The following is a 19,176-nucleotide window of genomic DNA, read 5'->3' on the forward strand; positions in this document are numbered from 1 at the left end:
TGTAAATGTACACTGAGAGAGAGAGAGAGAGAGAGAGAGAGAGAGAGAGAGAGAGAGAGAGAGAGAGAGTTAAAAAAATGTAATGGATTGTGAGAAGATACAAATTTAGGTAAGGGAAATATTTGAGTTCTCTTGGTGAAACTTTTAAATTCTCAAATGCATCCATATATATATATATATATATATATATATATATATATATATATATATATATATATATATAGAGAGAGAGAGAGAGAGAGAGAGAGAGAGAGAGAGAGAGAGAGAGAGAGAGAGAGAGAATAATAATAATAATAATAATAATAATAATAATAATAATAATAACAACATCTAAATAACTAAATCACAATACCTGTAGACAATTCCATTCTCGAAAAAATTATATATAAAACTAAATAACTCAAGAGAGTCTAAATTCCGAAAGCAGAACAAATCTTAATGTAGCAGAAACGTTCGTAGGAATAAATACCGTTTTCAGATGTAATGATCCATCCCTTAATTATTCTCGGGGAAGAGGAACACCAGGGAAGAGGAATGTGCGCCAGTAAACAACGCAGGCACTTTTAAGAAAGGATTACGCCTCGGAGGATGTATTATTGTGGGTAGGAGGGAGTGCTGGACTTTGCTTCAACTCTCTCTCTCTCTCTCTCTCTCTCTCTCTCTCTCTCTCTCTCTCTCTCTCTCTCTCCTTGCCCCATCCCTCACGAGGAAATGAAGAGAGGAAAAAGGAAACACGGAATTATTCTCCGTAACTGTAGTAGAGGCGGGGAGCGGTAATTCCAACTTAGCTATGTGCTCGTTAAGATAAGAGAATCCTATTTCCTTTTAAACGTTGCTGGTGTTGTGCGCGTGTGTGTGTGTGTTTGTGTGTATGTCCGTGTATGCATGTTGTATACATTTTATTTATATAGATATGGAGGAAGGGTTGTTGGGTGTAGCTTGGGATAATGGGATATAGGTCTAGACTTAGCTAAAACATCGTCGTTACTGAAGTACCAACTGAGGTTTTTGGAAGCACGATTAGCCAGCTGTTATACGTGTGTGTATTTGTGTGTATATTTGTGTATGCATGTTGTATACATGTTTATTTATATAGATATGGAGGAAGGGTTGTTGGGTGTAGTTCGGGATAAAGCGGTTATAGGTCTAGGCTTAGCTAAACATTGCCGTTAATATGTTAGGCCTACTCATCTGAAGTTTATGCAAAGACGATTTACCAAGAGTTATTGCTGATTAACCTTTGACGTTAGACTGAAATCTCTCTCTCTCTCTCTCTCTCTCTCTCTCTCTCTCTCTCTCTCTCTCTCTCTCTCTCTGTCAGCCCTGGCACTTGAAAGTCTCCAACATGTTCTGAACTTGTTCTAAACGGAGAGACTAACTTGGCTCTCTCCCATCGCTGATTTTATTGACCGAAAAGTTCTTTGTGGACCTGTGCTTTCAGACTGATTAGAATGACATTCAGTCTAGAACTCTCTCCGTATACGTGTACGAAGGTTAAAAAGAACGCGCATGCGCAAACTCACATATACACACACACACACGCCCACCCAAAAGCCCAGCTGTGTGGGAGGAATGGAGTTGATCTTGTGGTACTGAAAAGTATTTGCAAAATGATGAGGTCTCTTTAAACTCCTGTGTAATAATAATAATAATAATAATAATAATAATAATAATAATAATAATAATAATAATAATGTTCTGTGACATAAATTGTATACTCCAGTAATTCACTTTCTCAGGAATTAGTTCCAAGAGACTGTGAATGTTGTATTCATTTGTATATTAGTAATTATTTTTCATATGTTTATTCTTACTTCATTTTTGCACGTAGTTTTGCATTGAAAATGTTCCATTGTTTTAAATGCATCTGTTAGTTACATAGCCCGAAAAAAATATTTATATCTCTATTCTCAAGCTACATAAGAGCTATTATGCCATACAGTTCTACAAGACAGACGCACTGTGTTAAATGCATAAATGTCCAAACTCTAATAATTCTGATCTCTATTCAGGAGTTACATAAGAGCTACAGTAGTATATTATACAATTCTGAAGGACAGACGCACAACACAATTTACTCAATCTGACCTTTTCTGGCTCCTCAAATCTCCCCTTTCACGAATAAGGCCTCATCCCATTCGGGCAAAGCAGATTAGTACAACTGTAGATTAGAGTACTGTTCTTAATTACCAAGGGAACAACAGTCTGCTAGAACAAACTTAATTACGTTCACCACGAATTGGCTGGGTACTGCCAGGTTCCTGAAGCTTGCTATATGTTCAGAGAACTTGTAAATGCGTGTGTGTGTGTGTGTGTGTGTGTGTGTGTGTGTGTGTGTAAAGGGAACATTTAAGAGTACGTGTGTGTGTATAGATACGGAAAGCTAGCTTCGAAACGACGGTGTATGTACACGTGTCTTCCCTGACAGGAAATTCATGAAATTTCCGCAGGCAGTTCTAATAGTCTAGTTGGTCCTGAACAGTAACTTTGCACAATATGTGGAGTTACTTGGATACAAGATGATGGGTGGTGGGGGAGGGAAATGGTTGAGATTAGAGGTTCATGTCAAGAGAAAGGGAATATATATATATATATATATATATATATATATATATATATATATATATGTGTGTGTGTGTGTGTGTGTGTGTGTGTGTGTGTGTGTGTGTGTGTGTTTGTTTGTGTACATATCTTTCTGTCCTTTTGTCAGTCTGCAGCATCAAATTCCGGGTGTCATGGAACGTCAGTCTTCGTAGCAATTTGTGTCATGAAGACCTTACTTAGTGCTTCCAGTTAAAACTCATTAGTTTAAAAAATTTAATAGTTTTCTTAAGAGTCTTCAACCTTAGTAACGACTTAATATTTATTGGCATAACTTCTTATCTAATATATGTAAATGGAGAATAAACAGTGAAAGAATAATCTCCAAGAAAAATCTAAACAGACCAATAACACTGATGACAAAACCAAATAAGTTGGTTAACCAAAGAAAATGTGTTTGCGAAGGAGCCTGCATCAGTTTACTGGGAGTCTTGTCTTTGCCGCAACTAAAATGTGGAATAGTTTGCCTACGAGTCCAGTTTCGGTGGAATCTTCTTCTGGTCTCCGAATATTTAAGCGGAGAGCAAATTCATTCCGTCTCTCTTCTTCTGCTGCTGCTGCTGACGTCTGAATTTTAGGTGCATCGGTTTTAGTTTTCTGTAAAAGAAAACTACTGTGCCGGCTTTGTCTGTCCGTCCGCATTTTATTCCGTCCGCACTTTTTCTGTCCGCCTTCAGATCTTAAAAACTACTAAGGCTAAACGGCTACAAATTGGTATGTCGATCATCCACCCTCCAATCGTCAAACATACCAAATTGCAGCCCTCTAACTCAGTATTTTTATTTTATTTAAGGCTAAAGTTAGCCATAATCGTGCTTTACAACAGCGGTATAGGATGAACCCGTGGTTAAGTTTCATGGGCGCGATTCATACAGCGTTATACCGAGACCACCGAAGGATAGATCTGTTTCGGTGGCCTTGATTATACGCTGTAGCGGCTGTACAGAAAACTCGATTGCTCTGAAGAAACTTCGTTGCATTTTTTATTTGTTTACCTGTTATTTTCTGTTCCCTCGTATTTGTCCGTTTATCTTTTATTTCCGTAGCTTGTCTCTGTCTCTGGAGCCCTCTTGGGTCTATTACATAGCATAGACTGTTGACCCGTCCACAAAGGGTTTCAGTTGAAGAACTGTTTACAGGTTAAATTATTTGAGCAACAAAGCAGAGATTCCTGCACATGTATTTCGTATGCGACAGTGGTTCTTAACCTTTTTATTCCCACGCCCTTTCTAAGAGTTGGTCCTTCCCTCCCACGCCCCCTCCCAGATTTAAAGGAAACTAAAAAATAAAGAGAAAGAGAAGGGGTGTTTTTGTTCTTTTTGGAATAAGTTAGTGAGATACTTGACACTGCTTCTTGTTAGCGACTCTTGTTAAGAGGATAGCGAATATAATGAGAGAATTTTTCATTTTTTCCCAAGGGCTCGCGGCCCCCTTGGAAATTGCTGAAGCTCCCCTAGGGGGACATGACCCCAGGTTGAGAACCACTGGTATAAGATATATATTGAGATTAATGACGTCAATTCTTGGGTGAGGGTGGGACAAGGTATGACCTCATTGCCATATATTTGCAGAAATAATTCTTATATCCGAGAAAACTGTAGCTATAATGTTCAAACTTGTATCTTCTCTAACCACACTTAGAAAAAACCCACTTGTCTGTGTTTATATTATTATTATTATTATTATTATTATTATTATTATTATTATTATTATTATTATTATTATTATTCAGAAGATGAAACCTATTCACATGGAACAAGCCCACCAAAGGGTCCACTGACTTGAAATTCAAGCTTCCAAAGAGTATGGTATAATAATGGTGTTTACATGTACGTATGCGCGTCCTTGCGCATGCAAGCAATTTTTTATCTCCCAATTTTATACCCTGGTAATTTAATGCGCCGACAAAAAAGGGGAAATAATGACATCACGCGTTCCGTTTGATCACAGGAAATTGTTTTCTACGGGAGAGAGAAAATTTAATCCCGCGCGCCAAATCGCCAGCAATTGAATCGAGATTTTAGTTCGCCCAATCGATTCATAGATGGCGCCGACTATAGACCTTCGTCTGTCATTAGGCGGGGTTATTTTTCAGTCTGGTGGAGAGCTTATGATGTGTCAAGGTTACTTCGCTACGTTCGGTAGACTGGTTTTTTTTTTAGATTTTTTTTTTTTATTTTGGCAAACTTTGTAGTTTTAACTATTCCTTTTGTACATTTCGATCTGCAGCTATCGTAGTCCACTGAGTAGACGCGAAAAAAGGCATAAAAGTAAACTTTGTATTTATTCATAAAATGACGCTTTCTGTCGAGGTTCATGTGTTTTCTACCGCACAGTACCAGAATTGTATCTAAAGTAACTAGTCTTATAAACGTGTTTTCGATTCCATGACCTAATCAGGCTTGAATAAGACCCACCACAGTTAAGTAGCTGGCAGCTACATAAATAATTAATCAGGTCAGCAGCGCACGGTGGATTTAAACAGAGGACCAATCAACTTATTTACTTCACCTGTTTCATGCATATGTGAATAAATATATATATATATATATATATATATATATATATATATATATATATATATATATATATATATATATATATATATATGTATATATATATGTATGTATATATAATATATATATATATATATATACATATATATATAAATATATATATATATACATTATATATGTATATTAGCCCCATTAATGTTGCATGCCCTTCTCTCTCTCTCTCTCTCTCTCTCTCTCTCTCTCTCTCTCTCTCTCTCTCTCTCTCTCTCTCTCTCTCTCTCTCTGTATATATATTTTTATTTATTTATTTAATTTATTTATTTATTTAATTTATTTGTTTATTTATTTAATTATTTATTTATTTATTTGTTTATTTATTTTATTTAGAGAGAAGAGAGAGAAAGAGAGAGATAGAAGAGAGAGAGAGAGAGAAGCGTTATGCAACATTAGTTGGGGCCAGACGAGAAACTTCCCGACACCAACCTCACTACAAAACAGTGTCCATGAGACCTACCCTGACCTCCCATAGGTCAAAGGTCAATGGTCTTACATGGCAGGGATACTCACCGGATCCCTCAAAACGAAGTCATTAAAAAATTCTGAAAAATTTGACTCTCGTTACAATAGACATCAATCCACTGATGATTAAGTTGTAATACCTAATTAAAATCTAAAAGAAATTAAAAGCAGTTTCGATCAACTAATGGTTAAATTGTAATTTCTAATTAATATTAAAAAAAAAGATGTTGGTTTTATTTTTTACTCAGTGCAGAATGGTACTATGTGGTTGACGTGTTGTTATTGATTATGGGGGTATGTACGTATTAGGTCACAAACGTATTCACTAACACACACAAACATACACTCTCGTTTTGTATGTATATATATACATATATACATACATACATACATACATACATACATACATACATACATACATACATACATACATATATATTATATATATAATTATGGAAATAATCAACACACAATCACGTGTGGAACAGAAATAAATTTCTGACTCACGTCGGGATCGAACCCAGGTCTTTCAGTTGAAAGACAAGACAGCTGCAAACCACAGTGGTACTCTGGTTCCAACACCTTATAAGACTTGTGGCTTGGTTGGCAGCTGTCTTGTCTTTCAATTGAAAGAATCTGGTTCTGATTTCTGATATGAAGTCAGAGCTCCCTCTATATATATATATATATATATATATATATATATATATATATATACACACACATACAGTATAATATGTATATATATATATATATATATATATATATATATATATATATATATATATATATATATATATATATGTGTATATATAAACAAGCCTCACTCATATAGTTTACAATGGCTACAGGTTTATGAAAATCATATTTATCATAGTGTACCACACATTCAACCTTTCATTAAATTCCCATTACCACCCTTTAATTCCCATACATTCTAAACAGCTTCAATTGTGCCTGTTTGTGTGTGCGTGTGTGTATGTGTGTATTTAAACATACATGTGTACGTTGTCATAAAGCAGCCTTAGGAACATGGCCACTGATTCGTCATCTTGACTGCAAATTATTTATTTATTTAATTTTGTTTTCCTAATCTTCTTTTCCAGGTTAGTCTGAGGTCTGGAACATTTCAGTCACTTCAAATTATTTTTTTTTTAATTTTCTTTCCTAATTTTTTTTTCTAGTTTAGCCTGAGATCTGGAACAGTCCAGTGACTTCAAATTATTTTTTTTATTTAATTTTCTTTTCCTAATCGTCTTTTCTAGGTTAGCCTGAGGTCTGGAACAGTCCAGTCGTGTGTGAGGGTTATCGCTGGAACGTCATCTCTTGTCTGGAAAAACATGGAAGGATTCCAGACTTTGTTCGGTGTACTTCTGATGCAGTTGTTGTGTAAGTGGATTTTGCAATTGGTTCTGGTGCAAAATTATTCTGTATTTTTTGTTCGTAAGTGGTAGAGCGGATAGAATTAATTAATGTTAGATTTTGTTTTATAATTTAGGTATATAGTGAATGAATATTCTCTCTTTCTCTCTCTCTCCATCTTTCTTCATTAGAACAAATCGTTTGACCATCGATCTTTTATAGTAGTACAGTTATCTCTATGTCTGTCTGTCTGTCTGTCTCTCTCCATTAAAACATATGATTTGATTATCCCATTTTATAGCAATTACTTATTCTCTCTCTCTCTCTCTCTCTCTCTCTCTCTCTTCTCTCTCTCTGGTCTTCTTCTCCGACCGGCCAATTACAAGAATTTATTTCTCTTTTTATGTGGTCCCGTTTATAAACCAGTTTCAGTCTCTCTCTCTCTCTGGTCTGGTTAAACTAAAGGGTACACTTTATCGTTTTTTATGCCTTATCAATTTCAGTACGTCATCCCAATCTCAGTTGCCATTTGAAAGAATGATTGCATGACCTTCAGATATATTTAATCATATTACTTATGGTTTATTAAATGTAATATTCGATAGTATTAAACCTGATGTTTCCGTCGTAAGTGATTCAGAAAGGTTATGGAGATACGTCACTGCGTTTGAAAACCAATGACATTTCTAACACTTTATTGTCATCTGTCATACACTTAGCATCGTATTCTAGTTTTTGGTGTAGAGATGGGGAATAAAATAATGATGTGGGAAACACAGAGGGTTGGAATAAATTCCACATTCCGGAGGAGAGTGGTTTGAGATATTGATTAAACCGGTTTACTCTTGGGTTGGTGATCTCTACGAGTTATCTGTGGAATTGTAAATGCTTTGGAACTCTTTGAAGGCTTATGTTTTCCAGGCTCTTTCTTCCTTTAAGAGAGTGAAAGTATATAGCCTTCTAACTTTCTCTTGATTTGTTCAAGTCTGGGCTAGATTAAGGCATTTGTAATAGCAGTTTCTTATTCCACAAGCATAAAGTATAGCTCCCAGTGTACTCATTTATATATATATATATATATATATATATATATATATATATATATATATATATATATGTCTATATATACCAACTCCCAGCGACTCATTTGGGATATTCCCCACCTTCCCCACTGCGACCTATCACATTCAACTAACTCCCAGGAACATAATTCACTGTTTGGGTCAACAGAATAGATTGTCCAAGAAAGGAGACACAATTTATTGTCATACAAACTGAAAAAAAAAAAGAATATCCTTCGACTTTAGCACTTACGACGCCTGATAGATAGAAATCAATCAATTGATCCCCGGCTGATACTTTGCACCCCATCAGATTTTCGAAGGCTCATCCAGGGTAATCCTCCGGGACTGCTTGCATATTTAAAGCCTTCGGATTTGGGAATTACCATGTCAGGTTTTCAGAGGTCGTAAAGTTTGCTTTATGCATCAGAGAATAATGTATATGTATATACTGTATATGTATAAAATAAAAATACATATATATAATATACACATATACATATATATATATATATATATATACATATATACATATATATATATACACATAACTATATATAGATATATATGTATATATAATACACATAAAAATAAAGTGTATATATATGTATATGTATAAAAGTGTATATACACTTATTTATATATGTGTACGTCTATACACACACATATCTATATATACATACATATATTTATGTATATATATAAATTATATATATATATATATATATATATATATATATATATATATATATATATATATATATATAAGAGAGAGAGAGAGAGAGAGAGAGAGAGAGGCTCATATTAGATGATCTTTGAAAAAAAAAATTATTAAAATCATGACCAAAACAAAATAGTGAAAACCCATCCCTTTCCCAAGAGAACTTTTCCTACTTTCCCTTCCTCAGACGGGTCAGTCAGCTGCCTGCGGATCACGAGCATAGGCGTCCCGCGGACGGTCCTCAGCGGGGACAAGGTCCACCTCACCTGCTCCTTCGACCTCCTCGAGGACGACCTCTATTCCCTGACGTGGTGGAAGGACGACAAGATGTTCTTCAACTACGTCCCCAGGAATCTCAAGCCGAAGTCTTCATATGAGGCTCCAGGGATCACGGTCGATGTGAGTGCTACGTCTGTTTGCTCATTAATCAATTAGTTAATTAAATATTTTTTTGTTTATCTTTCTATTAAATATTAATTTGTTTATCTTTATATTTGTTTGTTTATTTAAATTTCTTGTGTGTTTAATTATCTGTGTGTCTGTTTATTTATTTAATTGATCATTTATCTTTCTAGTTTATTTCATTATTTATTTATCTCTATTTATTTATTTATCTGTCTTTCTATCTATTTATTTATTTACTTGTCCATCTACTTATTTATTTAGTAATTATCTGTCTATTTATTTATTTATTTACTTATTTTGCTGCCTGTCTATCTATTTATTTTTCATTTTTTATTTACTGGTCTATCTGTTTATTCATTTATTTATTTATCTCTGTCTGTTTATTAATTTTTTTATTTATCTATTTATTTATTAATGTATTTATTTATCTATCTATCGACTTATTTATCTGTCTGTCTGTCTATTTATTTTTAATTTTTTTATTTACTTCTCTGTCTGTTTATTCATTTATATATTTATCTATCTGTCTATTTATTTATTTTTTTTATTTATCTATTTATTTATTTATTATTGTATTTACTTGTTTATCTATCTACTCATTTATTTACTTATTTATAATTTTTATTTATCTTTTGCCATTTATTAGTTTTTCTTTACTTATTCAAAAGTTAAGAGCAATGCCATACCAACTCCAAACCTCAGTTAGGCTATTTTTTAAGGCTTTGTGTCCCCTTAAAAAATATTTGTGTAGCTTCAGACGCCCACTATTTACTTATTGTATTTAAACTTTAGAAATGTGTGAGTAAAGGCCCATCAGAAATTTCAGCCACCATTAATTGTATGAAGTCAAATTCCTTCGTTAAATTGTATCATAACTTTGTCTAGGTCATCACAATTCCTTCGTTAAATTCTATCATATTCTCCTCTCCAAGTCATCACCTCTCCAAGGATAAAAGCAGAAATTATATATATATATATATATATATATATATCTTTATATATATATATATATATATATATATATATATATATATATTTAGTGGCTTTCGATAAACCGGGAGGAATCAATATTCAATAAAAAAGAGCAATAAAAAATTCATTGAATTTTAATGAGGGCGGAATATTCAGGCGAACCTTCTCCGCCTGCCACTTCTTCTTCTTCTGCAGAGATTTCGTTTAATTTCCAATAAATATTAAGGCTCGATGTGCATTTTTCCCCTGGACTGGATTATTTCATGAAGTCAATTTGGGAAAGCTAAATTCTTTATTGATATGTGAGGCTACTGACGCAATTATGCGATAGTCTTTGTGGTATGTGTAATAAGTAATATATTTTAGTTTATGTCATAAATTGCTTGTTTGAGTTTTATTACTGAGATATTAAGTAAATCTCGAGAGAGCTAAATTTTAATTGATAAATAAGACAACTGATATATATATATATATATATATATATATATATATATATATATATATATATATATATATATATATATATATATATATATATATATATATATAGTTATACACATACAAACAAAAAGATTATTATTATATAATATTCATATATATTATATAATAATAATCTTTGGTGTATGTGTAATAACTAATATATTTTAGTTTATATCAGACACTGCTTATTTGAATTGGCTTCATAATTGCTAAGATATTACTGAAAATGTGAATTCCCATTTACATTTCAGTTACGAACCTTCCACCTATAATGTAGCATCTCATATTGCTTAACAGACACCTGTAACCTCACCTGTCGTTAGATCTTACGCTACATTTGTAATGAAATTATTTACCCTCATAAGCCGTTATCAAGATTCTCCAATATTTAATGCCTGTTATAGGCCCTCAGCTGAGTCAGTGAACCAATTGTCTACAGCTCAAAGTATTTACAAAGGTACAGGAAGATTTTGCATGTAATTCTAATCTCCTATTTAGTCTTTTGAAATTAATGATGATTACGTGGTTACAAGAAGATTTAACGTGGCATTTGTAATCTCCCCATCCAGTTATTTATAATAAATAACGGCTCCACATTACAGGAAGATTTGACCTGTCCATTCCAACCTTCTGTTTACTTATTCACGATGACCAATGGCTACGTTACCTCAGGTAAGGTTTTCCGTGTTCATTCTGACTTTCACTTTCAATCAGTCTCGACAACCAGTGCTTACATTCTTTCAGGAAACTCTCTCGACGCTACACGAGGTTCTCTTGTCTCGAGTTGATCACAGAGCTTCAGGAAAACTACGCTGCGAAATTTTGTCCGAAACTTTTGAGCAAGACACGATGGAGGCGAACATGACGGTTATAGGTGAGAAGAAGAGATTTAGTGATTAGCTTTCGCCTGAATATATATTCTTAATTAAATTCTTCCAAAGTTTAGTTATTTACGTGCTATGTCCAGGTAACCTCAAATCATGATAGCAGACTAGAAGTATTGTACGTCAGGTATAATAAGTATCAGACAGAAAATAAAGAAGCTTGTGAAGACTGTATAACACTACTGAGTTTGAGAGAGTCCAGCCGTGATTGCCAAAAAACTTGCTCGCCATTTCAACAGGACCTATAGTTGTATTGAGATTTCGGACACAATAGATAGCAAGATAAAAAAAGACACTCTTAGAGAGAGAGAGAGAGAGAGAGAGAGAGAGAGAGAGAGAGAGAGAGAAAAACCAGCAGAATTTTACATTTAACCAAAAGACCATTTGTGTCTAACAGCACTTTCAAAAGGTCACATGAAAAAATTATACGTACAAAAATGATCGATTCGTTACGACCTCTCACAACAAATGTCACTTTGATAAGCCACTAAAGATCTTCTTCTTCTTCTTCTTCTTCTTCTTCTTCTTCTTCTTCTTATTCTTCTTCTTCTTCTTCTTCTTCTCTGAAACTTGTGGGGGTCTCCTAAATCAATTAAGCGCGAACACAGACGTAGAACCCACCGTACAGTCCTGCAGACGAATACCACCTCCGCCTTAGGGCAACAAACAACAAAGTTCTGGGCTAGGGACGTCAGCTACAGGTCAACTACTGTTCTAGCCTTAACAGATTTCACAGTAGGGTCAGAGTCTCTCTCTCTCTCTCTCTCTCTCTCTCTCTCTCTCTCTCTCTCTCTGTCTCTCTCTCTCTCTCTCTCTTAAGGTGGATTTCTCCTACTGTCTGATTCTGGCTCGGAAGTTGTATATGAATTCAAGCGTCCCAGCTATTAGGCTATTAGATGTAACTTATATAATATATATATATATATATATATATATATATATATATATATATATATATATATATATATATATATATATATATAATACTTCTATAACAACTGCTAATATCCACAATGATTTTATCTCAGTAACTTTACCTGTCTTTAAATCTTTGATTTCTCCTTCTTCATTTTTTATAACAGACATCCCCGCCAGGGAAACCAAGCATCTAGGACAGAAGAACTACAAGTGTGGTGACCCTCCTGCTGAACTGCTCCTGCCCCCCCTCGTACCCTCCCGCAACATTGACCTGGAACATCAACGGTCAGAAGGTCAGTTTGTGTCAGGTCATGAAATGCACAGTAAGTACGTTGGCTGATAAAGATCTGCATGCATGCATACATACATACATTAATTTCTGACTCACATCAGGACCGGACCCAAGTCACTCAAATGAAAGGCAAGGGTGCTACCAACTGACCCACCCATACAGGGCCTGAAGATGTGTCTATCAACACGAAAGCGCTTGGAACTTAATTTCTGCCTGTTGCCTGTTCTTATACGGTGGCATTTAAAATAACACATGTATACATGCATACATACATACATACATACATACATACATACATACATACATACATTCTTCTCCAGCTGTATAAAGGGATTGCCTATAACTGATAGAGAGACAACCGAATGAATTGTGTACATAGGCAAATATAGATAACTTTCTTTTGAATGTCTTCATATAGAAATGATAAGAAAAGAATGCTTTCCAAATTACTTCTCGAATTCAGTATTGTTCACAGTTATTGATAGATAAAGAAAAGTTTTATTTGAAACTGCTAAAACTAAATCAATTTCAGTTTTTACGCCGATAATGCTAAATTTCTTACCTGGTAGATAATTTGGTTTACAATACATCTGAAGTCTCTTCAATTTCTAGGATGAATATTGACATACCATCTGATTTCAAACGCTTTAATTTCAGTTATAGCTTTATCATTTTACAAATACCCAAATGGGGCACTTTTCTCGATTGCTGTAGACAACATAAGCAGCTATAGCGTAGGCCTAAGGTTATATAATTTGATTGAAACGTTTAGGCCTAATGGCTAAGGTCTAATATTTATTTAGTACCAAACTGTTCCATCTGATGTCTGTTTCACAGTACTTAGGTAAAATTGATAATTCGTTTAATACGAGGAACGAAACACGTGCACGAGCTATACAGGTATTAAACACACACACACACAAACCACACACACTCTCACTTTACTTCATTTATTCATTTTTAATCAATCTTTTAGCTCCAATTTGCTTAATCAAAGATTGATTGGTAGTGTGATGAAAGTAATCTCTGATGTATTACAGAGTCTGTGTTTTACTACAAAAAAGGATTCTTATCAAAGAAATGTTCTTTGATAGAAAGTCATCCCTTTGGCGTTCACGTGACGTCAATCTTTTTTATATATTTGCATATTAAGGAGAGCCTGCCTCTTTAAACTAGAAGATTAAACATTAATCCTTTTAAAATTAGGGTGGAGTGCTTTGTCGTCATATCAGATGCCCACCTGTACCAGGTCTGTTATTTGAAAATATTATTTGAGAATATAGATAAATTTTTTCCTATACTTGATCTTCGATGCCAAATTTTTTCCTATACTTGATCTTTGATGCCAAATTTTTTCCTATACCTGAGCTTCAATGCCAATTTTTTTCCCTATGCCAAATTTTCCTATACCTGATCTTCTGCATTTTTCTTTGATCCTTGATGCCAAATTTTTTCCTATGCCTGATCCTCGATGCAAATCTTCGATGCCAAATTTTTATCCTGATCTTGATGCCAAATTTTTCCTATCCCCTGATCATCGATGCCAAATTTTTCCTATGCCTGATGCTCAATGATTTCCTGATCGATTCTTTCCTATGCCTGATCCTTGATGCCATTTTTCCTATACTAATCCTCGATGCTTTTCCTATACCTGATCCTCGAATTTTTCCTATGCTGATCCTCGAAATTTTCCCTATACCTGATCTTCGATGCCAAATTTTTTTCTATACCTTCTATGCCAAATTTTTCTATACCTGATCTTTGATGATCCTCGTGCCAAATTTTCCTATAATTTTCCTATATGCCTGATCATCGATGCCAAATTTTTTCCTATACCTGATCCGATCAAATTTTTATACCTGCCTCGATGCCAAATTTTTCCTATACCTGATCCTCATTTAAATTTTTCCTGATCCTCGATGCCAAATTTTCTTTGATCCTATGCCAAATTTTTCCCAGATCCTTGATGCCAAATTTTCCCTATACCTATACCTAATGATCCTCGATGCCAATACCTTTTTTTTCTATACCTGATCCTCGATGCAAAATTTTTCTATCCCTATCTTGATGCCAAATATTTTTCTATCCTGATCGATGCCAAATTGTTTCCTAATCACGATGCTGATCCTTGATGCCAAATTTTTTCTATACTATGCCTGATCCTTGATACCAATTTTCCTATCGATGATCCTCGATGTCAAATTTTTCCTATACCTGATCCTATTTTCCTACCTGATCCTCGATGCCAAATTTTTCTATACCTGATCTCGACCTGATCCTCGATGCCAAATTTTTTCCTATGCCTGATCCTCGATGCCAAATTTTTTCCTATACCTGATCCTCGATGCCAAATTTTTTCCTATACCTGATCCTCGATGCCAAATTTTTTCCTATACCTGATCCTCGATGCCAAATTTTTTCCTATACCTGATCCTCGATGCCAAATTTTTTCCTATACCTGATTTTCTATGCCAAATCCACCTTAAACTTCGTGATTCACTTCAGTGGTCCTTGACCTGATTAAAGGTGACAAACACCTTTTATTTCACTTCGTAATATTGCTTGTCTTGCGCTGTTAATTGGCCCAGCATGGCCCAGCGTTCGACTTTCCGAGCGGCCAATGAAGAATTAGAGGAATGTATTTCTGGTGATAGAAATTCATTTCTCGTCATAGTGTGGTTCGGATTCCACAGTAAACAACAGGTCCCGTTGCTAGATAACCAGTTGGTTTCTTAGCCGTAAAAAAAAATCTAATCCTTCGGGCCAGCCCTAGGAGAACTGTTTACCAGCTCAGTGGTCTGGTTAAACTAAGATATACTTAATTTGTCATGAGGAATGGCATCACAAGATATACAAACAAATTAATTTTATTTGTGTACAGAATTCGGTAGGAGTATTTACATGGAATAATTATGTTTTAGATATTGAATATTCAGGAAAATTATCGTGGGTAAGTGACTGACACTTTATTACTTCTCTCTCTCTCTCTCTCTCTCTCTCTCTCTCTCTCTCTCTCTCTCTCTCTCTCTCTCTCTCTCTCGCAAATATCTGCGGGCCATACTGTGGACTTCATCTCAGGTCCAACGGCACTGAGAGAGAGAGAGAGAGAGAGAGAGAGAGAGAGAGAAGAGAGAGAGAGAGAGAGAGAGAGAGGGAACCAGCAGAAAATTAGAAAAGAAAAAAAAGGAAATTGTGAAACTCGCCTGGTAGCACCTGCTACATTGCGCTCCTTAATTGCGACACTTTGAAAATTTTTTAGAAGAGAAGTGAAATAATGAGAGCCTCCTACTCTCTCTCTCTCTCTCTCTCTCTCTCTCTCCAGTCTTTCTCTCTCTCTCTCTCTCTCTCGTTTCATTGTCTCGTTCATCTCAATTCATCATTATCAAACGCCAATAATGCCTTAGCTACACTGCTGGTCATTCTTTCGGCGAGGATCACCAACGTTAGGTCTGGTCAGTGCTGGGCGGGTTACCGAATATGAAGGCAAGATGTCCCGTTAGCAAATAAACTACCTAGGTTATCTGAGGAGTAGGGCCTTGGGGCTTGCAGCCTCATCCCAAAACCGTAGTTGATGACCAGAAGGGAGTTATTTACTCAGCCTACAAAAAGTGGCACTGGGTTAGATTCCCGAGCAGGGCTGGAACGAGAGTAAATCTAGTACCTGGTAGGTAGTCGACTGTTGTGGGGTTACGACCAGGGTCACACACATATACATACACACACACACACACACACACACACACACACATACACACATATATATATATATATATATATATATATATATATATATATATATATATATATATATATATATATATATATATATATATATATATGAATCTATATGTTAGAAAATCCTTAACAATAGGATGGAATAGATTGAAATGATATACTAACATCATTTTTCAAGAATTTATCCATTCATTTTATGTGATTAATCTCAGCACATTCTTGCCTTTTCCACTTAAACAAATCATTTTTCTGTAATGTGGAAATTTAGTTACTATCCTACGTTCTGGTGTGTAGCATAAACGTGGGTTGAATTAATTACCGAGATTACATAGTCTCTATTAAGCTGAGAGGTTAAATGTGTATTCTTACACAAGCAATAAATGCTGTCTAATACAACTGGGAAGTAAGCACCATTTATTTGGCTTCTTATTTATACGGAAATGATTTATATTAATGAGAACGGGTCTTGTTTCTTTGTTTTACCGTTGGTGGTACTATACTGATCTTCTATCCGGATGTCAACAATATTCCAGGACTTTGAGCTTCGTGACAAAATTGCCTAAAGTATGGGTTTTCACATTACAGTATGGACGGCTGAACATTAGTTTTATATCAGGAGAGGTAGGATTTCCTACGTGTCCTGCTGGAAGTAGGCAGCGTTCTTACTCTGTTGAGCTGACACGATATCACAGTGCCGGAGGTTCTTCGTTTCCTACGCGGTGAAACTATATAACTTCTGCTTTTTTCTGTGTTACGTTTGCTCTGTAAGTATCTGGTTACTCTAAACAATAGTGATTGTGATAATTTCTAAGTAAATCTGCTGACACTGGTTCTAGTAATGTATTTTTGTCATCTTGCATTCCACCACACACACACACACACACACACATACACACACTCTCTTAACAATCAAGAAAAATGGTTTACACACACACACACACACACACACACACACACACACACACACACACACACCACAGAACAATCAAGAAAAATGTTTATATTAACACACACACACACACACACACACACTTAAAAATCAAGAAAATTTTTTATATTAACACAAACAGACACGCACACACAAAACCATCAAGATGAAGATATCGTAATATACCTTGAAAAGGGTCACTTGTACAGATCCTCATCTGAAAACACAACCCCTGGTTCTATGCCTAGCCTGGTCCACCACATCATCCAAAACACCAGTTTACAATCAATACCTACAACCTCCACACAAAACTGTTTTTTTACTGTTGTCCCTCCATTCCAGGCGTCAAGAGAAACCGTCATAATCTACCCTGGAGACACAGACACGGTCGGTCGTGAGTCGTCTTGGTCAGGTCTTCAAATGTGGCTGACGATTCAGCACTTCCAGCACGGAGGACTCCTCCTGCGGTGCACCGCTTCCATCTTACACTTCTACAGTATGTCTACGGAAGTCCTCATCACCGGCCCCAGGAACGTGGAGAGCTCCCCTAGAGAAGGGGCTTCTACAGGTGGTCAGTATCCTTCAGACTTGAGTTCTCGGACAAGAGTTGTGACGAAAGACTCTTGACATTTGATCAGTCGTAATAATAGACTCATGAGACTAGTTTACTTTATGTTTAGCAACTCCAGCTCCCTCTTTTCACTTGGCCTAAGAGCCGGATTGGCTGAAATTGCCCCAATGCTTGGCTTTGTAGCCTAAATTTCATGATTTATTGATCATGTATGCCTATTCATTGCTTTTCATGGGTCCAAATAAGCTTTCTAGCTGTCATCTGATGATCTGAACAGTTTACAAGCTCTAAATAGCTTTTTCATACTTCAAGACGATTCTTTTACGATACTTTCCGTTCATTTTTTGTAAATACATGACAACAGTGTAAAGGCTTCAGACTTGTAAGCTTGAGAATACACAATATATATATATATATATATATATATATATATATATATATAAACCTAATTGAAAATACATGATATACCATTTGAGTGATAATCCTCGTACCTCTCATCTTCCCTACTGCCATCTTGCTCTGTGACGTGGAATATCAGTAAAGGACATAACTGGAACAAACATGACAACTAAAATGTTAATGTAATGAAAGTAACATCAACTCTTATCTTGCAGGAAGCAGCAGCAGCGTCCAGTCTGTGGGGACGATTGTTCTAGGAGTGGCGATAATATTGAGCATCTTAGGAACATGAGAGCGAAGAAGATTGTTCCCCATCCCTGGACACTGTTATCATCATCAAGTGCAACGCCACATCTCGACGTGTTTTATAAAGCTTGAGAATTTATCATTATTTAGGACTAATATGGTTTTTCAGAAAATACTTTCGTGGGTCATGGCACGGTGATGATGTAACAGCAGAAAGTTTGAGTGGGATAAACTTCTAGGAAAAATGCTAAACTTAAAAAAAATGGCTTGAAATTATAGGCCTATAATATCATGAGAACAATATCAGCAAGTTAATTAGTGGGTCCCTGGAAACAACAGAATTAATAATTGCAAGATCGACATTAAATGAAACTATTGAAAATAACACTGACCTCCTAAGGGTTGTTCCAGTCACATTAAAATGTAATAATATTTCTAAGGTATATAAAAAATGGACTTGTGTACCTATAATATGCTACCTACCAAGAAGTGAAACATTTTAATATAATAATTCGTCTGTTTCAGAAATATATAGACACGAGGAAGTTTAAGAGGTCATGTGATGA

The 19,176-nt window shown here is 35.2% G+C and overlaps 1 pseudogene; it reads left to right on the forward strand.

The window, feature by feature from the left end:
• LOC136840005 (uncharacterized) overlaps nt 1–18,790 on the forward strand; it is a 59,730-nt pseudogene extending 40,940 nt beyond the window's left edge.
• Nucleotides 18,791–19,176: the final 386 nt, after the last annotated feature.

Source organism: Macrobrachium rosenbergii, chromosome 7 (assembly GCF_040412425.1).
Source record: "Macrobrachium rosenbergii isolate ZJJX-2024 chromosome 7, ASM4041242v1, whole genome shotgun sequence".
In the NCBI taxonomy this organism is placed as follows: Eukaryota; Metazoa; Arthropoda; class Malacostraca; order Decapoda; family Palaemonidae; genus Macrobrachium; species Macrobrachium rosenbergii.